Genomic DNA, 26,504 nt, shown 5'->3' with positions numbered 1-26,504 from the left:
CAATGTTTCTGGTTAGTATGAATTGCATAATTAATGATTTGTACTTGTATATGCTGAGCGGGGTCTTACATTGTGTTTCTGAAAAAGTATTATTCAGTGGAAGATGAAAGTGATAAACAAGAGGCTGCCTGTAATTGTGTTTATTCTGAGCGCTTATTTATTGATTGATCTATTTCTCTAATATTATTGTTTTTTATATTAAGTATCTAATTATGCTCAGTTCCTTGGACTCAGGGTTTGCTTTTTGTTTAGTTTGAGAAAAGTATTTGAAATGCACAGTCAACCATAAAAAAGCATGCCCCTTCATGAGATAACTTCACAAAATAATGCAGTAATATTCACTTGAATAACACTTGGAATGCATTATTGATAAATATGGTATCTACAATTGGTGTAAGTGGAGGATTATTATGGCATTTGTGTATTTTGGGTATCCCAAAAATGCCAGCTATTACCTGTTTACTATTGAACATGTTCTCAAAATCATCTTTTGGTAATTGACTCTGTGTAAACATGTCGACTAAATATTTATCTATATCAGAAAATGCTTTGAATATTTCATTCCATGAAACTTCACTATATGCCTCATTGACTAACATTGTTCCTTCTTTTTTTCTACTACTTGATTAATTAATTTACTTAATGGATTTTATCGGAGGTTTTTAATCATGTGATGAATTGAATTATATCTGAAATATGGTAATTAATTAATTAATTTGTTCTAATGAGGTTCCTTAGTAATGAGCTGGAATGAAAGTGCTTAACCTATTTGTAATAACTTTTTTTGGTTGGAGTCGTTTTTGAGAACCACGGGTTTTGCACGTTTTGTTGTTGTTTTTTCCTGTCTGATTCCTGGTTTGTCCTTTAGACATATGTGCCTTATAACAGTCTGTTGGGGATAGGATCCTTGCCAACAATACATATGCTGCACTTTTTGTACGATGCTCTTCAGCTGCACGTATGGCAGTAGTTTTTAGAGTTATGTTTTTGGAAGAGAGATTAATGGGAAACTCAAGGTGTCTATTAGATTGTCTTTTCACAAAGAAGTAGGAGAAGGGGGCATAAATAACTTCAGCCTGCCAAAGGAATGGAAAATTTACAAAAACTGACAAAATATTGAGCACCCCAGAATCCCCGATAAAGGTTGTCGGAGCAACATTGCAGGAGATGACTGCAGTTTGTTTAAAAATGGGAAAAGTTAGAGATGAGGTGAGTGGCTAGTACAGTGCTTCAATGGTGATATTGTTAAACTGAAGAATTTTGTTGATACCCTTGTATTCAGACGAAGGGACCAGGAGGACAGGATTTAAAGATTAAATGTGAGATTCATGGATCAGGATGGGGAAGAAGAAGGACTGGCTTGTTGTGTTAACTATAAAGGTAGTGGGACTAGATATGTAAGTGGATAGGGCTTACCAGATAGTGCACTTGGAATCAGAAACAAAGTAAACCAAGATCTTTCTTTTAGCAGAGCTGCACTCATTTCAAGTTGAAGAAAAGCATGTGATGAGGGCCATTGTCAACAAAGTTTTGGTGGTCACATATAACAGTAGGAAGATAGAGAAAGATTTTTCTACATTATTTTATCAGAATGAAGTCCAGTTTCACCCACCCATTGAGAATCTTATACAAGAACAAATGACAGTTTAGTAGTACACCAGGGCAAATTACTTGGTGGTACTCACTTCAGAATGCTGCCTACCTGTATACTAGAATGATTAATTTGAAGGCCCCCCCCTCGGAGGTAGAAATTCCTAGATTACCATGGGAAGGACAGAAATGAGGAAATCTTGTTGTGGCTGCAGATACATTCTCACCTGAGTGGGTGGAGGTACAGAGAACAAGTGAGTACAGATTAATTGCAAAGCCATGGCTGCACATGCAGAAGAATTTAAAATGGATCTGGGTACAAATTCTTCAAAGTTCAGAACTGAGTTGTGGTTTGGTATGTGATGTTAGTGAACCAGCCATCTTTAGATCTTTCAAACACTACTAGCTGTGCTCAGGAATTGTAGGGGATCATTGCTGAGGAGGACTGTTTTTTTTGGTAGAACACACATCTGTACATACATAGTCAAAATCAAGGGCTGTGAAAGTATGGAGAGGAACAGACCAATCCCTAAGGTGGCACATGTATCAAAGAGAGGCACAGATGATGAGGCAATCATCTACTGGGACCAAAGGAGATGGGGTCCATAAATCATGGAAGGCAATGTCAAGTGAGTAAATATACAGGGTAAGAATGGGGTACTTGAAGTAGGTACATAGCTGGATGAACTTCTGAATGTTTATTTCTTCTGTGTGTGTGTGTGTGTTTCTACCTCCTGTCACTTGGGATTTTTGATAAACTGCCCATTGCATATTAATGAACTGCTTCGAAGATGGAACCTTTTAAAGTGAGGAAGAAGAAGAAGAAAGCTATGAAAGAGGAGTGAAGTATGCGAGTGCAAATGAGAAGAGCAACAGTGATTCATCTCCAGATAATGACAGTCTTTTCAATGGCTGTTGTTCATTATATTGACTCTGCTGAAAGGAATACTGAGTTGTGTGTAGGCAATTGAAAGGATGTGCTGTCATGCTGTGATACTTTTTGTCAGTTGTTATTTTTACTCAGATGTGCATTTTGAGTTATCTGTTATGCACTCAGAAAAGTATGGATCAGTGTCATATTTTGTTACCTAGATTTTATCTGTGGACTGAAACATTGAAAGTGCTGGTATTTTAACTTTATTTCCTACTCTAATCAGTTAAACTTCACACCCTTTCCCATCTTATACTCCTACACCGTATATATAACACCTTAAATTTCCCAAGAACAAGTCCTCATGGCACTATCCAAGATGAAGAGCACTACTTTTATGGGCCCAGATAACATACTGGGTTGCCTACTGCTTAGCCTGAAACAGGTTATCCAGTCTTAGCTTCCAAAGAGGCTTCCTGCTGGATGAATGGAGTACAGCAGGTCATTGCCTTGCACAAAAATGGGCTGTCAATGCGATGGACCCATGTAATTATAGACCTATAAGCCTGACTAGCCTCAGCTGTAAGGTTATGGAAAGAATCATTATGGAATCAATAAATAAGGACATAGTTATCCTACAGTCAAGACATGGTGGTCAAAAGAAGCCTCACTTTCTATGTAGGAACATAAGTTTCTTATAATACAGTCTGTTCTGAGAGGCGTCCCAGAAATGTGATGAGAGAAGGGGACCTATCATCTTTTGCACATCCTAATATGGATGGCTGAATTGGGTTAAGGCACTGACACCACTTGAGGATGAGACGTAAACACATCCCTCTTTATAATTTTATGATCTCTCCCAATTCATCCTAGAACCTACTAGAAAAGATAAGCACAGCTACAAGAAAGCGTACTTGATTGGAACTAATAACATTTCCCATAATAAAGTTTTCTTCAACTGCATTAGTGGTTATCTTTTGGTATTTGCCACATTGAGCTCTCCTAAAATCCAAAAATCACAAAAGTTCCTCTACACTTGTAACAATGTCCCCAAATGTATCATGTTAGATGTAACTGTATTCTACTTCAATCAGCTCTTTACTTCCAGTGTCAATAAATTCACATCAGTTAGAAGAAAAACATATTCTTTATATGACTTCTGGCCTAGGTTACCCAGAAATTAAGAAACTCATGGCTGATAGGGACTGTAAATGACATCCATGTTACAAGTTATGTAACCCAGTGTTCTCTGAAATAACATAAGAATGTCATTCTCACCAGCAAAAATCTTATTTTTTTGAAACACAACAGCAGCACATATGCATCCCTAAAAATTCTAGGCTTTGTTTGACCACCTGCTTCTTCCTGCTCAGTCACATACCCCATCATCATTTTTTGCAGCTGAATGGTTTCTCAATAGCCAAAAGATTTTCTAAGCACTTAATGAATTCTGTACAAAGGTTCTCTCCAGTTCAGTAGTCTTCCCCTAACTAGTATCTGCCATTTTCCATTCTGACATTTCTTACCTCCGTTATCTGTAAATGTCCATATATAAACTTCTCATGAAAGTCAAACCTAGCTGTCAAGCCACGAACAACCTCCCACTACATGTTTAAAAAAAGAATCAGTGTTTCTGACATTACCTACTGTGTCACTATGTTCATTGACAGACCCATCACGAAGGCTATTGTGCCAAATCGGTGGAAACACTCCCTTGGACTTCCCTTACATTAAGGTGTCTCTTCCACTCCTTGAACAATTAACTTCTGGTTAACTTACAGTCTCCATTTTTAACAACTGTGGAAAAATGCACCCACAAACAACTTATGAAACACCTTCAAAGAAAAAAATAACTCTCTCTCTTTTTCTGTCACACACAGACAAACACACACACACACACACACACACACACACACACACACACACACACACACACACACACACACACACACACACACACACACACACACACACACACACACAGAGCATGGCTTTAAATACATCACAAAGAGAATACAACCCTTCTTCATCTGATTGAATATATTCATAGTAAACCATACTGGAATCCAATATTTTTGGACTGATCAAAAAGTTTCAATAGTGTCTCACACAGCAAATTAATTTAGACTCTCAAGCACATGTATCTCACTAAGCGATATCAGATGGTCCAGAAGCTGCAAAGAGAATAGATCACAAGCAGTGAAATGGAACTCTGCTACATCAGCACAACACCCAGCTACTCTGGGTGTCCTGCAAGGCTCAGTGATTGGCCCATTTCATTTTACAATCTTTGTGAACAAAATGGCATTTAGCATGGGTGATGCCAAATGGCATTCAGCATAGATAATGCTAAACTCATGCAGTATGTCGATGACACAGCAATTGCCTTCTCTGGTTCTGCTGTGCACACCATTGGCTCTTTTCTACAGCAATGCTTTCATATAATCTAGACAGGCTAAACTGCAGAATGTTTGCTCTTTAATGCTTCAATGAGAAATTATTACTTTTGCATTCTAACCCCCCCCCCACTCACACACACACACACACACACACACACACACATACACACTTACCCAATCACAAGTTTATCCTAATCTTATGCTTTCACGGTTAAGTAACCCTAGTAACCCTCCCCAAATCACCTCACTCTCACCCCAACTGTAGATGTTGAAACAACTAAGACTCCTGGCAGTACCATTACTAATCCAATTAATTTCAATTCCCAGGGATAACACAGTTGCAAAAACTAAACTCCGTTTGGGTAAACTGTAAAGAAATAAATGTTTCTTAGCACGCAAAACTAGAATCTTCACAGGTACGTTCAACCTTTTATCCTCTTTAAGATATTCCTCTCACCTCTTTAATAACATAGCCTCATCACTTCTAACCAAAGTGGAACAAGCATTCAGTAGGATCACTTATTTTTTTCTAGGCATACTGGTAATCTCTCTCTCACACTCTCTGTCTCTCTCTCTCTGCATTATTTTATTTTGCTTGAATGTAGCCACTGTCTCACTTAAAGCACAGCTGTACTTAGCTCACAGACTCAAACAAACTACCCATCCATGTCAAGGGGATAGCCTCACCGCTTTCCATATCTAAGAAACAGCCTTTCTAGAGGTCTTTAGACAATGCAGCCACCAGCTGGTTAATATATTCATGTTCTTCAATAAATTTGGTGACGTAATATGTTCCACCTCCACTGGAAATATTTGGAATAAGCTGCCACCTGAGATAAGAACAATCAAAGCTAAACATATATTTAAATCCATTCTGGCCGTTTACATCAGTCCAAGTTTGATGTGCAGTTGTACCATTGCTTGAATGCTTCATTCCCTCACTAGGCCAACCTCCCTTGTGTTACAGCTCTCTTTTTGTACAACCTGTGGACCTAACAACTGACTTAAACTATAGTGTGTCCTTTTTTCATTTTCTACACTTGCTGCTACTTTATATCAGCATTCTTTTAGCAAACTTACTTTACACAACACATATTGTTTGAACTTTAATTTTTTTTTTATGTAACTAAGTTTAGGACCATGCCATATGCATTCAGTGAATTATGTTTTGTGTATTACTGACCTGAATAAAGGCTACTGTGACTTGTTGTTCTTGATGCTGTTGTTCATTCTCTTGGAGTTTTTTCCGAAGGACTCCAGTGAAAACTTGATCACCTAGTTGGATATTCTCAACTAATAAAATGTAAATAAGTAATCAATAAATAAAACATGATAGGAGCTCCCTCTGTGTTATCATAGAACCTATGGTGTGGAGTTTCCATCTCCGTCATTCAAAAAAGGAACTGTACAAATATAGTCCTGCAAATGTGCGTTTTTTGATAACAAATTGATTCAAACCAAACTGGCATTGTTTTAGCTTGCTTCCTATGATCAGCCTGTTTAGATGATACAGTTGAACTCTATCAGGTTGCATCAGTCTTTAGAGACAGAGAGAGAAAGAAAAAAAGCTATCTATGGTGGAGCAGAACTGTATTTCCATCCTTGTTTGATGTTTTCCGTGTGAAAAATGGAACGTTTAAGACCTTAGAATGTATCCACAGCCCAAGACAGTGTTGAATTTATTTATTTTATATATTTATTGACATTTGATAACTGAAAAAGTCTGACTGGGTAGGAGCCCATTTTCAGTTGATGTCTGAGGAGGAAAGCTCCTAAGTATGACAAAACTTTTTAAGAACAATAATTCTGCAATCTTCAAAAATAATACAAATAACATCTACAATTTAAACAATTATATAAAATTAGACGTAAGATGAAAACATTGGTTAAGAAGAGATACAAGTTATATGACAATAATTTAACATTTAGAGAATTTTTAGACATATTATAGATAAATTAAAGGTAAGTTAGTATAATGCAAACAGGAATTGCAATATAGATTGAGAAAAAAGCAGGCTTATTGTATAGAGGACAACAAAGAGGCAGAGGAAGGAGAAAAAGGTCTGTTGCTATCCAAACAAATCCTGTAGAGCATTTCAGTTAACTCTGGACAATGTTTTGAGCAGACTCTGAGAAGATCATCATGGAGAAAGTCACTGCTGCAGAAAGAAGATGGCCGAAGAAAACAAGAATGTTTTCTCAGCTCTTTCAATGAATGCGCTGGAATCTGGAACACCTGCTTGGAGAGCCACAAGAATGGAGATGCGACAAAAGACAAGGGTTTAGAGAGTTATTACACAGACAGCCTCCAGCCCTACAACATCTGCCTTGGTGTGTCTTACAATGGATTTCAGACCTTGATGAGCCAGTCTTCTAAACTCAGATGTGTACTGTCTATAGATACAATCACCAATGCCAGAAAATCAGTCTTCGGTATTATTTGATAATCATATTAGCTGAGCAGCAAATTAATCACAGGTTACAGGAAACAGAATGCAAGACTTGACATCTGTGCTGTTCCCTGCCTGGTTCTTGGTGCTCCTGCTTACTGTGATCATCCCATTTATTTCAGGGAAATGCATCCATGATGAGGTACACCAATCCGTAAACGTTGTCTCACTCTCGTGATCTGCATGCACCTTCCAGCCTTCAGTCTGCCCAGCCATCTGTTCCACAATTAACTCTGTATCCATTGTGGATAAAAGCATGGTACTCGAGCACAGAAACCATGTCAACTAATGTCAATGAATGCTTCTGTGCAAGATGTAATTCAGATTATAGCAAACATCTTGAAAGTGAACTATATTCAGAACAAGCTGCTGTTAAATCGAGACATTGACAAATACTGCTGCTCCATCTGGAAAGACAAATCATCACCCAGCTATAACAAATGTGGTCAGCTGAAACCCACATACAGTACAGGGACTTGTCTGGATGTAACGATCCCTGATGGACATCTTACTGAATATGCTGCATGCCCACAGTATGGCAACACGCCTTTCCAGGTAATAAAGAGCGATGGTGAAGGAGTGAAAGATGCAGACTCCCTTGTGTAAACTGGAAACACAGGAAAGTGTCACAATGTGCCTTCAGTCATTGCCTATGCTTCATACTGTCAGACAGATTCAACAGATTGAACCATTGCAGGCATTGTGGTGTTCTGCAAAGACCAGCTGCAAGCATCTCAGTTTATACGGGAGAAGATCTTGTTGACAATAGTACATTAGTTATTTCATGCACTGGGCTTCTCTCAGGACCTTTTTGAGAAGTAGAAGGATTGTCCCTCTGCTCCATTAGTTGGTGTGAACTGTTCCTCATGAGTCAGAGTGACTAACACAGATGAGACAAACTCAGCGAAGATCTTTACAATGAATTTGATTCAGAAGATGAAGGAACTCCTGGCTTCCAGCTCCGATGAGTTAGGAGGTCCCCTGGAGAACTGGGGCAGTGCAGGCGTACCTTCCTCACATTGGGAGATTAGGGTCCTTCGGGGCTCACTAATGACAGCAGCACTGGGACAAGTGAACTTGATGCAGCTTGATGAGATCACACTGGCAGCAATGGCTGATACAGGCTGGCATCAAGTCAACTACAGCATGGCAGAGAAACTTGTCTGGGGACAAGGTGAAAGGGGCAACTTTTGGCCTTACTGAAACTTGTGCAGATAATACATCCCAATACTTCTGTCAAGGAAGTAGCCTTGGCTGCCACTTCCTACATCTGGATAAAGGAGTGTATTCCACAGCCAACATCTATATGGTTGCAGAGTGTTTAAACCTATCACAAATGGGAGTGAGTGCTGGAAGGAGGAAAACCATTATTTTGCAACAGATGCTAAAGATATTGATGAGATTTAGCACCCCGATAGTCACTCTTTCTTTTCTAACCTTAAAGGTAACTCAACTGAAAATGAAACAAACATTGTTTCAGCCTGTTGCTACCTTCACAGATACACAGACAAGAAAGAGCTCCAGGTGAAAGTTGAAGGATCACCATGGTTAAATTCACCCCAGGCACTGCAGTTGAGGCCTCTGGGGCCTTTTGTTTTGCCTAGGCAAACATCTCTGTTGCAGTTCACCACAGCCTTTTCTGTTATCAAAGACAGGAACAGCAACCAATATTCAGGAAAATGAAAGAAGCATGACTGCTTCAAGCAGCAGCCAGTACACTGAGCTGGATGGAAAATCCCTTACTGTACACGTCTTATTTAAGAAAGTAGGGAAGCTATCCAAAATGAATGAGACAGAGAAGCCAGAGTTTGTAGAAACATCTGTTTATTGACTTAGCCATTGCTGTAAATCCCACCAGGTAAGTCTAAAACTGAATGGAATCTTTGTTTCCATTAGCTTTACTGTTTGTCAAAACTTAAGCATACAGATGAACTCACAGTTATTAGAACAAGGACCATACTTGCTGTTATGGCAACCCCGAGACCTGACATGGTACTTCACAAGTGAATAGCTGCCACCCTGGAATACTGTATTTGTAACTGAAGCTGTTTTACTCAGATTATGTCTTTATATACCACTCTGATTGAATTAATCTGGCAACCAACAAAATCCCTGCTTTTATGTATATATTCTGTATATACGACTGTAATCACTATCTGTAACAATGTATCTACTTTTGTACCAATTAATGTTTAATATTTTCTGTATCTATGTTCTTGTATGAGCTTTTCTCCCTGGGCCTCCACTGAAAATGGTCCCTTCTATGCCCAGTGAACTTTCCTGTTAAACAAATACAATAAATAAATAAATATAAATAAATATTTAGACCGAAAGCCAGAGGAGTAAAGTTGAAAGAAGTAAGGAAGTGCACATCTCAGAACATGGCACACTACCAAAATTACTCAGGAAACTTTAACAGTCACTGAAACATTGCGTTGTAATTCACAACTCATGCTCAGCCTTAAAAAAAGGCAAAGTACTGCATTTTCTCCCCAGATCCCTCCCACATGAAAATCCCTTTGGATAATACAAACATCGATGTCACTTTTCATAGCAAATTATTAAAGATGATAGTGGATAATAATCTTAAATTTGTCCTGCCTATACAAAATTGCACAAGAAAAACTCATCAAAAATTACAGATGCTTTACAGAGCCAAAACCTTTATCACCAACACAACTAAAGCTACACTTGGTTCTACTTATCTCCTCCCCACAACTCTTTATGATGCTGTCATCCTTACTAACCAACGGGCAACACAAAAATCAAAAGCTGAACAATGCTATAACAATGCTGCCAAATGTGCAGCAAATACTCCTTTCAGAATGCACCAATGTATGGCACAAAAAAGCCTAAACTGGTTAGAACTATTCCATCAACTAACATATAAACAGCATCTTAAAACCTATAAAATTATCCAGAGTCCACTTGCTTGCCTGGCACTAAATAACATTCTGCACAGCTATGTTCCCAGTCAGTAATTACAATCTAATGACCAAAAACTCCTATCTGTCTACAGAGCTATCAGATCTACTGGGCATTGTCTATACCCAGAACTGCTTAATTGTATACATCAGGTCAATACCTTCCCTTTCATCCTTCAAAACCATTCTGAAAGACTTCTTACCCAAAAGCTGGCTTTGGTCTTTCTCAACACTAGGCTATATACTTAAATGTAAACAAGTATCTATTCATACCTTACACCTCCTAACTGCAAATGAGCATGGAGCCATCTGCGTACTGTATTAGGAAGGTCTGTTGTGTGGATGTGTGAAGAGTATCAGTGAGAATGTTAAAAAGGAGGGGACCAAGGATAGAGCCTTGTGGTACACCAGCTGTAACTGGGAGTTATGGAAAAAGAATGTAGTGCCATTTTACTCACTGATACCTAATGGATAAGTAGCTTTTGAACCACAGAAGAGTAGGCTGAGAGAGACCTAATGAAGACATTTAAAGCTGATATTTGCTGTGAAAAACTGAGATGAAGGCTTAAGACAAGTCTAAAAATAAGGAGGAGACTAGTAAGCATATATCTCTAGCTTTACTGACAGCATCTGTATAGGTTACAAGTGTGGTGTTAGTGCTATGGGAAGGAATTGCAGATTTCTCTTGGTTTACTATCTTCTTGTATCATTTCAATGGACCACGTCTGCAACAGTTCTTTGATTCCTTTTTTGAGATAATGTATGTACATGGGTGATTTTAAAGCCTGGTTGATGATGAGAATAATAACATCTCAATGGAACTCTGAATATGTAGACAGTTTAAGTTTCACTCAAGTTGTCACCCCTGCCACCTATATTTCCAAACACAGGTTCATAGGTTGGTACTAGGCTATTAGCCCTAGGGCCTATACAAGCCTAGCCATAACAATTCCCTGGCTGTTTCTTCCCACACTATTTACTTCCCTGGACCCCTGTCTAGCAGGGTGACTGACGTGATCCCCGAGGTGAATTTCCTTTCTCCCATCCAATTGTCAAGGTTCCTTTTGAAGACGGCCAAAGAGCCACTCTACTTGACATGTATGGGCAGTCTATTCCAGAGCCTGGGGAGTCTCTGGGTCAGGAACCTATCCCTCCAGCATGTTTTGTTTCTTGTGATGACAAGGTTTAGATCCCTGGAGCATTTGGCTCTGAGGGATTGGGATTTCTTTAAGTGTAGCATGTCCAACAGCTCTGGGTTTGATATGGCCTTGTATGTTAAGCAGAGATTGCCTCTGAGTAAACGATATGTGACAGAGTATAGCTGGACTTTTTTAAGTCAGTCAGCATAGGGCATCTATTTTAGGCCTGTGATTCTTTTAGTGAGGTATTTATGTTGCCTTTCCAGTTGTTGCAGATGTCTTAAGAGGTACATACCAAACTGGGCATTATACTCTATAATGGGTCTAATGAGGGATGAGTACAGTGGGACAATGACCTCCTTTTTTCTGGATGAAAAGCCCTTAGTGATGAGATGTGCCACATAGAAGGATTTCCTGACTGTTGTGGCGATGTGGTTATCGAAAGTGAGACCACTGTCCAACTGTGTCCCTAAGTCTCTTATCACACTTTTGGTGTTTAGTGTACTGCCACATACTGCCATTATGTGGTAATTCACAGGTACATGTTTTTTTCCCAAAGGGGATAACTATACATTTCTTGGCATTGAGCTTGAGCCCATGGCTCTGGCACCAGGGATCTGTTTCTGTAAGGCCCTTTTGTAGAGTTTCCACATCATTTGGGGATTCAATAATGGCTCCTAGTTTGCAGTCATCTGCGAAATTTGTTAGCCAGAGTCCCTTAGTGTCGGCCTGTACTTCAGAGAAGTAGATGCCAAACAAGAGCGGTCCCAGGACTGAACCCTGAGGTGCTCCACTTGTCACTTGTCTGGAGTTGGATTTGGAGTTGGCTACTTTTACAGTGTCGGTTCTGTCAGTAAGCCAGTTGGCAACCCATCGAGTGACATAGGGATTAATAGGTTCATAGGTTCACAGATTAGTACTAAGCTAACTGCCCTTGCAAGCCATTTTAAGCCTAGCCAATTATCCCTTGTGAGACTCAAACCCTGCACCTTGTGTTTGTAAGGCAAACACCTTAACCATTAGGCCACCCTCCCAACTGCCCAGCTTAGTAAGTCTATCTATGATTCCAGAGTGGGGATGGTGTCAAAAGGCCTTGGCGAGGTCCAGATAGTTTGTGTAGACTGCCTTACACTCGTCCGCGGCTCTGTAGACTGAATCAAAGAAGTCAATCAGGTTCAGGAGACAAGATCGGCCCTTCATGAACCCAAACTGGGTGGGGTCCAATGTCTTTGTTTATAAGTTCCATGATAATACGTTCCATAACCTTGCAGATCAGGCTCATCAGACTGATGGGGCAGTAGCTCCTGGGATCCAAAGTGGACCCCCCCCCTTGTGGAGTGGGATAACTGTAGCTGTGCACCACTCAGTGGGCACGAAGCCTGAGGTGAGACTATGATTAAACATGACACTTAGGTGAGGTGCCAGTTCATTTTGTATTTCATATAATACACAGCCCGGGATGTCATCTGGTCCCATGGATGCTGTATTCTTAGCTTTGGAGAGTGCAGTTTTTACCTGTGTGGCCATTATTACTGGAATTTGGCAATATTGCAGTATTGAGATGGACCGTTTAGGGGGTGAGAGGGGGGTGAGGTTGGCACTGAATTGATCTGCCAGGATATTGGCAATATCCTTGGGATCAGTATATGCAATGCCATTTTGTTTGGATTTGTTTTTCCAAAGGGGCATTGTTCTCACAGATTTGGCTTTATTATCATCTTGCAGCTGGCACTGGATCCAATTTCATGGTTTGACTATCACCTGCTTCACTAATTGGTTATGGTCAAAGATTTATCCAGCATCGTTCATGATTTAATCCATGGATCTCAGTGAACTATCTACTCCAGGAGACTCAGATACTGATCTAGATTTGTTGATTGCCACCTATAGCTCACTTGTAACTGATGACCTAGATTAAATTCTCCATTGTGCATGCCCAAGGCCTTTGATGTCTCACAATCCATTGTTTCTTACCTTTTGAGAGCTACACAGGCTTGTGTGGCAGTCAGGACACTAACAGACAACAATTGGCCTATTTGTATGTTCATTATGTGGCATACCACAGATTGCATGTAAAAAGGACATTTTCATGTCCAGTGAGATCACTGTATCATCAAACCATCCAGTAGTGCCCTTCTTTGTGAAGCAGAATCTATGCAGCTCAGCCTGCCTCACAACTCGCAATATTTTCTGCTTTTCCTTGTGAAGAAGCTGCATACATTTTGCTGTTCATAAAATTACCAGGATCAGGCAGTCTTCCCTATAGACTATATGATGCCTTGCAATGACTTTTGCTATGCTGAGTTTAGTTAATTCAGCTATGAAGAGATCATGTAGTTTGGTTTGTCTATATGTGTACAAACTGTGAAATGGACACTGGGCCTACATAGGTGGTTATATCTTGTTTTGAGACCCCCAGATTTACTTATTTATCATACTGTTCAGTCTGTTCTCAGTATGGGGTCTTTCCAACTATTTTAAAAGAGCCTTAGTAATTTCCTATCTTCAAGCAACCATCTCTCACACTGTGCATTCTGAAAAAAAAATACCACCCATCATCACTAACTTTTCTCTTAACACCAGTTATAGACAAAATGGTTTACATTGACATGAATTTTTGTCTTCTATCCAATGACCTCCTGCTTGTTAGTAAATGTGATTTTGGTGTATTACTGGAATCTAATATCTGGTCTATCTAGCAGTAACCACACTCTGCTTACAGCCATAAAATATATACTTTAGTGCTTTTTCTATTATAACTATCAACGATCTGTGCTTTAATGCACCACTTTGTATAATTTTCTTCTCTTGAAAAGTAATTTGACCTAAGATACTTCACTTAAAGTGTGCATCAAATGTGGATCATAAGAACAGAATTGACTAATACAGAGGAGTTTTTCCTCTCCACCATAGAAAGTTAACTATACCCACAGTTAATTCTTTGGCATCTTTCATTGTCACCTGGGTAACATCAAAGAAAGAAAAGTAGAGACAAAATTGAACATCCCCAAAGCCTGGCACCTCACTGCAGCAATACCCCATGAGTTAGATGCTACCCTTAATAACAGCTATTAGGTAAACCAAAACTACAATTAAATGTATTCTCTTTCTTTCCTTCTTTCTTTCTTTCTTTCTTTCTTTCTTTCTTTCTTTCTTTTTTATTAATTTATCTATCCTTTGTTGATCAGGTTAGTCTTACTAGGCTAGTGAACATCATCAAAAGAAGAGCAGGAAATTAAAAGCAGACTGAAGTTTTCTTCAGTGACTTCCTTGAACTACTGATCCTCAGAGCTTGCTACTTCTACAGAACAGACTGTAAACAGGGTTTAATGAAAGAAAATATGAGATGATGCTCAGCACAAAACAAATAATCCACACATCTCATTATGTTCCATTAAAATGTATGTAGAATACATTTGCTAATAAAATGCTGTCCTGCAGCATACATCCTGAGATTCACTGCAGAAAGATTTCTGCAAAAATTAACAGCATTTAATTTCCATGAAAAAGCTGCCATACATCAGCTCTACTGTATTTTTTAACTCAGAGAATTCCATAAACTGAACACCATGTATTTATACATAAAGATGGGCTTCTATCAGACAGTTCTTGTTAATTGCTAATTGTTTATGAAATCTCATTCATTTTTATGTGCTTAGAATTATATTCAGCTACAGATGCTCAAATGTTTTTTTCACCTGGATAATAAACATGAAGAGGAAAGACACAACTCAGAAACTTGTTCATAATTTATATTAATAAACTGAATTTACCAATGTAAAGTTTTGTGGTTTACTTTTTAATAGTTTTGCCCTTTCTCGGTTTGGCCCACCAACTAGAGCAGTAGAGGTCTCTCTCTGGTAAAGGAATACAATCACAATAGCTTATTTTGTGTTTCTTTTGACAATTTAGTGAGCAGCTGTAACAGTAGTTCAGTCACCTGATTTGAACAGGATGCCAAATGAGAAACTTAAAGAGATATATCTTAGGCGTACACATGCACACACACACACACACACGCACGCACACACACACACACACACACACACACACACACACACACACACACACACACACACACACACACACACACATTTGCATACATAATTATATCCATATCAGTATATAAGTATATAAGCATTTGCCAAGGGAAACATCCATCAACAGTCACGTTAGTTATTATAGCAATAACCCACGCCTGGGTGTGGGTAATGCTGGATTTACCCACGGTTGGTGTGGTTTGGTCATGAGGGCGAAGCCCGAGTGACCAAACAAAGCCAACCATGGGTAAATCCAACATTGCCCACACCCAGAAGTGGGTTATTGCTATTATACAATGACATTATTTAAGAAAAAAAATAATTACTTTTCTTAAATAATGGCATTGTATAATGCCTCCTTGCTGCCCTTCTGCAGCTGTCTGGTATTCTGCGGCAGTTCTGATGTACTGCGCATGCGTATGCCTACGCAGTACATCAGAGCTGTGGGCAAAAGCAATGGAGAAATCAAAATCTCCGCTGCTTTTTACAAACTGTTTCGCTATGTGAAATGGGCTTAACATAGCGAGACAGCTTTAAAAAAAGCAACTGTTGTTTTTTTTAAAGCTGTCTCGCTATGTTAAACCCATTTAACATAGCAAGACAGTTTTGAAAAAAGCAACGGAGAAAGCAAGATCTCCGTTGCTTTTTATAAACTGTCTCGTTATGTTAAAGGAGTTTAACATAGCAAGACAGCTTTAAAAAAAAGCAACGGAGAAGTTTTTTTTAAAGCTGTCTCGCTATGTTATACTCCTTTAACATAGCGAGACAGTGTGAAGCAATGGAGATCTTGACTATGGGCTAGCCTAATTACTGGTTTCCTATAATATTCTCTTACTAGGAACTGGCATAAAATCACTTCTCTTTCTTTACTTACTCTATATAAGAGGTAATATTTTAACTCAAAATATGATTAAGAAGGAATTGGAATATCCTTTTTACCTGCTTCTCCTACAGCCTTGGCTATTTTATTTGTATTTATTCTTTGTTGACAAGGCCATTTGAGCTACCACCTACTCAAGCAGATTGGAACTCGGTTTAATGTCTCATCCGAAGGCTGGAACACGGTTCTTATTTGTTCCCCTACTGTGCATGTATGCAACTTTCCATAACTCCACTAACTTAAGGTTACTTTCATCAGTAGCTATCAAGGTGGAAGGTGTAGCTTCTGCCTGAAACAACTGGCAAGGCAGCCTCTTCTATGCCTTCCCATGCAAAGGGAAATTCTAAACAAAATGCACCTTATGAACTACTTTATTTGCTATTATCACTGGCATCCTGAGTGTTCTGTTTTCTTTTCTGTCACTCTCCCTCTATCTGAGTATGACTGGACACCAGCCTTTTATGTTATTTTGCTTCTCTATGCTGTTCTTCCACTGCAAAAGGCATCTCAGGGCAAAAGTTATAGTGGGTTTTACTTTTTCTTTACCCTACAGACATGTTATGGAGAACTTGCCTTAATCAGATTTTTTTTTTGGTTAATAGTAGCAGAAACAAGCTCAGTACTGTACATTTTCCTGCTTAGTTTGCTTTTAGTACATTCAGAATCTAGAAGACCCTATATCTCCCTTCCTTCCAAAAATATAGTACACTTCACTAGCTTGGTTATAATAGAATAAAATAATACTGGCTCAGTTACTATACGTGGTGCTTTATCAAACTACATAAGAACAACTTCATTTAAACTATGCATTTCAGTTTTTCACATTTCTACTAGCAGTTTTCTCTTAAGTAGTAGTAGTACAAAATGTGGCTGTCTGTTTTTCTCTTCTGAAATTATGATTTATTAAAATATAAACCAAAGTAGCAAACAGAATTAAGGAATGCAAATAGCAACCAACAACAAAATACAAGCAAAATATAGTATACAAAAGACTGAAAATAAGAAATGTGGAAAAAAAAAGAAACAGAGGTATAACCAACTACTAAAAATACAGAAAGAAACAAATAATCATATATAGCAAAAAACATCTACTAAAAAAAAGAACAGAAAGAGCAAGTAAGCATATATGGAATTATATGATAAAGCAAAAATAATTAGGGGAAAGGCCCTAAACCAGGGATCCCCTTTTAAATATTGGCAGTATTAACTTAGACATTCTCAAAAATGTCCAATTTTAGGATACTAACACTAAAGAGAATACTATTGGTAGAAATGTGAAAACTGAAGTGTATATGATTCTCCCTCCCCATTTGGTAATAAATTAACATATTACTTGCTGTTTTTTGCTTCACAGAAAATGGTTAATTTCTTATTGCAGTTTTAGACTTAAACACATGCAATTCAGTTTTAAACATTGTGTTATTAATTTTTTGATTTCTGATTCAAGTCAATGCTTTGAAATATGATTTAATCCATGGATCTCTGCCCTTACTGGTTTATCCACATTGAAAGTCCAGTTACAAAACTTTATTGCTTGTACTTCAGGAATTATACCAGTACTGTCACCATGTTACTAAGTTTGTCATAATCCATTTATTACGTTTCTTCCATATCTATATACATCTACGTCCCATCTTCTGTCAGCTGAGATAACAGAATTTTTGCCCAGTATGCTTATTTCCATTTCTCTGTAGTGATATAGAGCTCAAATCCACTAAATAGGACTTCTGGTCATGCTCACATATTAATTTTCTCATAGCAGGCACAATGTAAAGATGCATTCCAGTAGTATGCTTCCTTATTCTGTGGTGGGATTGCAGTAGTGGTAGTACTGTGAATTCTGCTCCAGGATTTGTGCTTCAGTACTTTTATAGTTGTATATACCTGCTTAAAGTTGCATTCCAGTAGTCTGGTGCCTTCGTCTGTGGTAGTATTGCAGTATTATCTGTGTGTACCTGTGTGAATTCTGCTCCAGGATTTGTGTTTCAGTACTTGTTATAGCTGTAGATACCTGCTTAAAGTTGCATTGAGTACTCTGGTGTCTTAGTTTGTGGTAGGACTGCAGTAGTGGCAGTATTGTGAATTCTGTGGGATTTGTGCTTCAGTACTTCTTATAAATTTACATACCTGCTTAAAGTTGCATTCAAGTACCTTTCTATGTACATTGCTACTGTTTTTCCTGTGGTCTTTTAGTCTGCCTCAGCACCCTACTGAAACATTAAGCTAAAACATTCTGAAATGTTTACCATTTAACTAGAGCTGTAGTTTGAAATTTTTCATAATCCTCCCTTCCTTATCTTGTTGACATTTTAAAAAGCTGTGCTTCTGACTTTCGCTCCTTATGGTAATCTGACTTCCAAAAGTTCTTCTTCCTCTCTTTTATTACTATTGTTTACTGTGTAACTTATTTGAGTACTTTCCCACCCATTGTTGTCCATACATGTATAATATTTAATGCTCACACAGCAAACCAGTATTGCAGTTGAAAAAACCTCCATTATTACAAATTGTCTTCTCCTCAGTTTTCAGGGCACCCAACTGCTTGGTGCCCTCACTCTTAGGGGGCCTTGAGTTAATCCTGCTCCACCTTTGGCAGATATCAGATTTATTTTATTGTTTTGCACTATAGTTAACTGTTTAGAGTGCTGCTGTTTTATTTTTGCTTTACTTGCTGATTTGGCCTGAAAATTATTCTAAATATCCCTAATACCTGAAATTGCTTTATCAAGGTAGTTTGTTTAATTTGTTTTGTAGAAGTATTACATTCACAAGCAATATTTCTTAGTGTTTTTACATCAGTAAGTCAGTAGTGCCCTGTACAGACACAAAAACTGCCAGAAAATATATTTTATCTATAAAAGTACCCTTAGAGCTGAAACCTATAACTTAGTGCGGCTAAAACAGAGCCATTGCATGCAGACAAGCTTAGAGCAGCTTGTTTATGCATTAAATAGCACTACTATAAAATCTTAGTACAATCTAGCCTAGTCTTGTGGTAAACCACAGAGACGACCCAAGGAGACCTCTGTATAACCCAGTCCACCCAAACACAGGTCTGGACAACGTGGGGATGTTTCCAAAGCCAGCTCATGTTCACAGGCAGCCATTTAATCCATGAAGAAAAAAACACGTTATGGAAGTGATGCGCACGCACAATTTCACTGGATATAAAAGTCTTGCATGCAGACAAGATTGTCAAGAACACACATACACTACATTCACCACACATAGTGTCCACCACACACATAGAACAACTTATGCTGAGGCACTAAAAGAAATCTTCCCAAACCTCAAAGACCACTGAAGCCTATAAACAGCAATGCATATCCTCAGCAGTCTCTAAAGCACTCACCTAAATTAACATCAAATACCACAGTGGAACAGGCTCCCATCCACATGAAGCAGAGTTCCTCCCCAAACCAATTCAAGTGTAACTTGGACAATTGGATGTGGAACAGGAAATTCATCTCTGGTTTGGCACCTATGTCTCTAATGGACACAGGCAACCTGTAAATGTTTTATCTCCCACATCCCTGCTTACACTTATCAAAGGTAACAGAACTTGTCAGAGATTTGGGATGCATGACTAGGCTTAAAAAGGCCCTTGTAGTCATTAGTCTAGTAAACATCTATGAACCTATGAACCTACGAACATATGCCTACCCAAAATGAAGCCCCAGTAGCAAAGTCCATAAGGCAAGGAAATGCATTACCCAGGAGTCTTGTCACGTTGAGCTCCATTGTATGACACACCAGTGCCCCATTCACCAGACTGAACATTGAGAAGATAATGGTTAGCTGTTATCTGGAGCCATTTTATGCCAAGGTACACACACACTCAAGTCACTACTCCACAGGTACCGGTATAATTCTATCATAGTTCATGTGGGTGATAATGACCTGAGACATACTTCTGTGGACTATATGAAGAGACATTGTTGATCTCTCTGAATATGCATCTCCGGTAAGTATGTGCCTTGCATTGAGCAGCATTCTATCTTTACCAGGATGATGCCACAGTATGAACAAAAGATGATTGACTTCAATAATTGACATAGTTTCTGGTATCTTTCCAGGGATCCTCAATATTTGTCAGTATGGGAGGACATGGTTAACAAGCCACATTGCTTTGCAAGGGCTGGTCTGCATCTGTCTCTCCTAGGCTTCTGAATAACGGCTGAAACTTTATCCAGCCCCTTACAGCCTTTTTTAGGAAATGCTAAATTGTCAAACCAAGTGACATAGCAATTGAAACTGAAAGAAACTTAAAGGTAATACTGTTAATACAAGGAGCCTAAACAAGAAAATCCTCACCCTACAAGCCTTCCTCACTCTGGAAAATATAGACAAGGTTTAAATCTGCAGAAAGTACTCTGGCAGTGCAAGGCTTCAGTACCTTCCACACATTTAGACCATCAGCAGCACAGACAGGGACAAATGATGAAGGGGTCTCAGTCTGTATTAGCAGCATGTATAACTACAGGTTAGATAAAAAGGATGATGCCTTGCAATGTATCCACATGCAAATCACCATAAACAATACCCCATACCATATCCTAGCAAGCTATAGGTGATCATTCATGCCCCTAAAGTTCCATAACTTGTACTTAGACCTACTGGAGACACTCACCATTAAAATAAATGCCCTTTTCATGGGACACTTAACTACCCCTTTGTTAACTGGGAAACATACACTGCCTCATGCTCACAGGCACAGTGATTCCTGGACTTTATTAATGCAAATAACCTTGACAAAATCATATGCACACTCACCAGAGGTTCAAACATACTTATCCTGGTACTCACCAATATAGGAGACTGTTACTCCAACCACCACCTCCAGTGTCAGGCCCTCACTGATTAGGGTGAACCACAAAGCTGTCTCCTTTAAAGCAAAAATCAACTTGGTAACCCCAGAAAACACTCCAGCAGTTAGAAACCATTCCAAAGCAAACTACATCCTATTAAGCGATCGTTCGTCAAAATCCAACACACCTCACAACTCCGAGTTCACAACAACCTATGCAGAATTGTTCACAGAGACCCTGTACGACCACTTAAATAGCTGTATAGAGGCTGCTGTACCTACTAGAAGTAAGTCCAAAACAAATTCTAAAAACAAATCACACTGATGGAATCCTAACCTTAACAGGGTATGTAACAAAAGGAAAAGAGTTATAGCTAAAATCAGGAGCAGCAACTAATGGTAGGAACTCTCTAATTCAACTAAACAGGAAACTATGCCCACTAAACCTGGTGGACTTCTTTAATAAGGCCATCAAGGCAATGGATGAGGGGAAAACAGTGCATACCACCTTCCTGGACCTGTCTAAGGTGTTCAATACAATACCTCTCTCAGATATAGTTGACAAACTAACCAAACAGGCATAAACCCCTACGTGACTTGTTAACTCATAGACAGGTCTCAGAAAGTCAGGACTGGTGCGATCATCTCCACTAAAAGACCGGTCACCAGTGAGGTACATTACCTATTTGGCTCTTACTTGGTACCTACTTCTTGGTGGTGAAGGCTAATATAAACTCATTTTGGCTGACCAAGTTCACAATTGAGAGCTACCATAGATGCCCTCCATGACACAAACATATTACAAAGAGGTGTCACACAGACAAATGCCTGGTGCCAAAGTCATGGATTAAAATTAAATTCCAAGAAATGCATTATAGAGCCTTTCAGGAAAACTGCCATCCAGCCTAATTACTCTATCAACAAGACATCACTAAGAGTTGACCTAGTAATCAGAGATCTTTGATCATATGTGGACAGTGATTTGGCCATTGTACAACATGTGGGTAAGGTAGAAAGATAATTATTCTATGTCAGCGATTTTCAACCTTTTTCATCTCATGGCACACACAAACTAATTACAAAAATTTTGCGGCACACCAAAAAATATATTTTTTGCCGATCTGACAAAAATAGGTATAATTTTGATTGATTTACAAATAATAATAATAATAATAGTAATTGCCTACCCTTTTTGCTCCAAAGTGGCTTTTTAAAAAAATCTTTTAGAAACTATTTATTTATGATACTTTGTAATAAAAATAATGCTCAAAAGTATTAAAACATTTTGTATTTATTATTTTCTTCTAATTTACTTACATTTAATATTTAATAAGATATCTGAGCTTGACGTTGTTTTAGAATGTCTTTTGTGTGAGATCAGATTTTGGGCAGGCATAATCTTAAATCTTCTTCCAGGGTTTCCAGCCACGGTCTATTTTTGTTCTTAATATTATTTACTGAGGAAAAGCTTGATTCACACAAATATGACATGGATAAAGGAAGAAGTGCTTCTATTGCTTTTTGTGTAATATTGAGAAATTCACTTTTAAGAGATAACCAAAATGAAGTAGTATCTGTTGTTGAATGTTTACGTGTTAATCCTCTGTCATTTCTTATTGCTGTTAACTTGTCCTCTGATGCAATTGTTAAATTTGCCTGTTTGCAATCACTTAAGACAAATGGATCTCTTATCCAATCCAAGGATGATATATTAAGTGACAGAAAATATTTTTCAACATTTGTACTAAGTAATCTTAAAGTGGATAAAATTAGATCTATAACATTTCTATCTAGTTTGTACCTTTTCATTAGCTCAAACGTTTCTACTGCATTTTCTCTTCTGATTCTTTCTTCCCAAGGCATCAGTTTTTCTTTGAAAGAGTTAATTTTATCAGTGGAAGTAAGAATATTTTCACAATCTCTTTGAATACTTTTATTAAGTGCGTTGAAAGATTGAAACAAATCAGCAAGAAATGCAACATTATTTCACCAAAGCTTATCACTGAGAAAATCAGCTGAAATTGTTGAGTTGTCAAAAACATTAGAATTTCCTCTTTTAGTTAATAAAATCTTGATAGAACTCAACCAAGAGATAACTACTTAACTTCTCTATTTAATAACAACTGTGTATGAGACGTTTCAATTGAGGAACCCAGTGCTGCAAGCAATCTCGATTGTAACAGCCTGCTTTTTATATAATTGACAATAGTGACGGTCTCTTCTAATACTTTTTTTAGCTCAGGTACCAATGATTTTGATGGTAGTACTTCTCTATGGAAAAAACAATGAGTAAAAATAATTCTAGGATTCTTTTTTTGAGCCAGTCTAACAAATCCTTTTACACTTCCTGACATAGAGCGGGTACCATTTGTACAAATACTGATGCAGGAATCCCAAGACAAATTATCAACAACATCAGAAATATCTTGGCCCTTCATCGTTTCTGAGAGTGGTCGGCAAAATAAAAACTGTTCTACAATCTCTTCTTTATAAATAAATCTACTGAATTCTAGAATCTGAGATTTCCCAGTGACATCACTTGATTCACCCAGCTGAATAGGAAACCTATCTACTTCTATAATGTGAGCTGTAACTTGCAACTCAACATCTTGGGACAAATTCTGAATTCGTCAACAAATGGTGCTATCTGACATTAGAATTTTTAAAATATCCTTTTCATATTCTTCACTAACCATGATAATTACAATTTTGCAGCATGCTGTTAAAATTACAGATTCTGCAATTGTGTGAGATTTCATTTTTTTAGCAAAAATTTCTGCAAATACGTAACTTGATTTTTGCACTTTTTCTGATATTGTTACAAATTTAGTCCATCTTTTTGCTTGATTAGTCTTATCCAGTACAAGTCTTTTAAAATGTTCAACTGGCTTTTCACATAAGTGTAAATGTTTAGATTGCAAATGTCTTTAATTTACTAGGAACAATAGCTAGGTTTGCTAATTTTTCATCACAAATTACGCATGTGGGACATGGTGGATTTTCTTCACTGGATATAAAGGTGAATGGCAAATAATCCTCGTTGTAATGGCAAACAATAGTTTTTAATTTAGCTTTAGAAGAACCAGTGCCAATTAAGGTATCAGCTGCTGATGTACTGGGTAAAGCAGCACTTGACATACTAGCATCACTTTCTACAGTGTCTTCTAATTTTCATTTTTTTATTAGAAACTTGTCCATGTTAAATTGAATGCTATTGAATAAAAATAAAAAAAAAACTAAAATTATTTGTGAATACAGTTCTCAAAAGTTCAAAACTAAACCATTGAAATGAAATAAATCTTACATAATTTAAATTGTTCACCATCCATACATTTCTACGCATACAAACTGAAAAATTTGGATATGCATTAAATCTTGGCACTGATAATGCTACTATGTTTAGAAAAACTCGCAACCCTTCTTAGGATGTGGTCCAATGAAAAGTATGCACATCTTCCAATTACATAGTAGTAAAGTGTATCAGGTGCCTATACCTGTATACATGTGTATGCATGATCAAATTTTGCCTTGGCGTAGTGGGGATAAATAGGGACACTCGATGTGCTCGACAATAAGATGCATTCATGGAATACACAGCACAGTGTGTATGCAGTACAAACATAATATGTATATTATTGAAGCCAATGTTCATATAAATTGATTACACAAAATAATTTTACTATAGAAATTTCTGACAAGTTGAGACATGTAAATTGATTATAAATGCATGAAATTATACATTCATTGGTTTATATTTCACATATAGTATATGTATATTATTAAAATAATGTTATATAAATCATATAAAATGGTATAAAAATTGAATCATAGACTTCTTTTGCATCATATTTCTTTAAAGAAGTCTTTAATGAATTTGTTTTAAAAAAGTCTTGCGGCACAGCTGTCGACCTCTTGTGGAACACCACTTGAAAATTATTGTTCTATGTCACCCAATGTATAAGCACGGGCATGGCATCCAGGTCCTAGAAATTCATGGTGCCACTTTTTGGCCATTATCAGACCCATCATTGAGAATAATGCTCCCTTTGCCATGTACCTGACCAGACATATGCAACAGTTGGAACACCCACAAAGGTTCCTTACCAAGAGGATACAGGCTACAAACACATTCTCCTTTATACATCACCTTAAAACCCTATCTCTATACTTGATCAGGTGATCTATGACTGGCATAAAAGGCATCATCAGATCTACCACTGGTGGACCTTTTGCACATCCACAAAATGGACAGCATCAGAAACACAAAATCCAAGAATTTAAATTTTCTTGTGACATAATTGAAACATGTTGGTGAGACAGATATGTATCTCAGAGGATGCCCATGCTCTGGAAAAGTGTCCTGTCCATGGAAGAAGACTCCATCCCTAATCCTATTTAAGGGTAATAACCAACTGATGAGAAATCAGAAATTCAGAGACAGACAGTAGTGCTCAAACTAATTTACTGCCCCCCAGACATAATTTCTAGAAGCTTCCTAACTTACATACCACTTCCTAATAAATGCCCATGATACATAGGGACACAACTGGGTTTTATTGCACGTCTGGTGGATGTAAGTTTAGTATATACCTATGAATCTATGAACCTAAGGGCTGGCAAGCATACTAGCCAGTGCAAGTAGGGGTTGCTGTAGTAACACCACCTTTTGATCAGTCTGTAAATATATATATAGGGTCTACTGATTTTCATCAAATGACCCAGATACTGACATTTACAATTTTGATCAGAAGACACCTATATACTATTGTGCATGTGCTGAGCAACAGCCTAGGCATATTAAAAAGTAGAAAAGAGAAATTAAGTAAAAAACAATGTTTTTGCAGAGAGGCAAGTTCACACACCTCCTACTATTTTTATATGCTAACTCACAGATCTCACAATATCAGGGAAAGGGCATATTTCCCTACCCAGACTATTATGCAGTCTCACACACCTGTCAACCATCTGTTTGTCAACTAAACATATGTTGACCAACTATACAGTCTGAGTCAACAATATTAAGTTCCCCCATTATCTGTCTATCTATATACATATACACACACATATATACATATATATATATATATATATATATATATATATATATATATATATATATGAGAGAGATATACTGTATCTAGATCTGTACATCTATCTATATATTACACACACACACACACACATATATATATATATATATATATATATATATATATATATATATATATGAGAGAGATACTGTATCTAAATCTGTATATCTATCTATATATTACACACACACACACACACACACACACACACACACACACACACACACACACACACACACATATATATATATATATATATATATATATATATATATATATATATATAAAAAAAACATATGTGGGTGAGTATTGTA

At 37.7% G+C, this 26,504-nt stretch overlaps 1 pseudogene; it reads left to right on the top strand.

The window, feature by feature from the left end:
* Window positions 1-23,119, top strand: part of LOC122816240 — a 43,370-nt pseudogene extending 20,251 nt beyond the window's left edge.
* The last annotated feature ends 3,385 nt before the right edge of the window (window positions 23,120-26,504 follow it).

The sequence above is a fragment of the Protopterus annectens genome, chromosome 12.part0 (genome assembly GCF_019279795.1).
Source record: "Protopterus annectens isolate FY-2018-M chromosome 12.part0, PAN1.0, whole genome shotgun sequence".
Lineage (NCBI taxonomy): Eukaryota > Metazoa > Chordata > Ceratodontiformes > Protopteridae > Protopterus > Protopterus annectens.
This window is presented reverse-complemented; position numbering and strand designations above follow the sequence as displayed.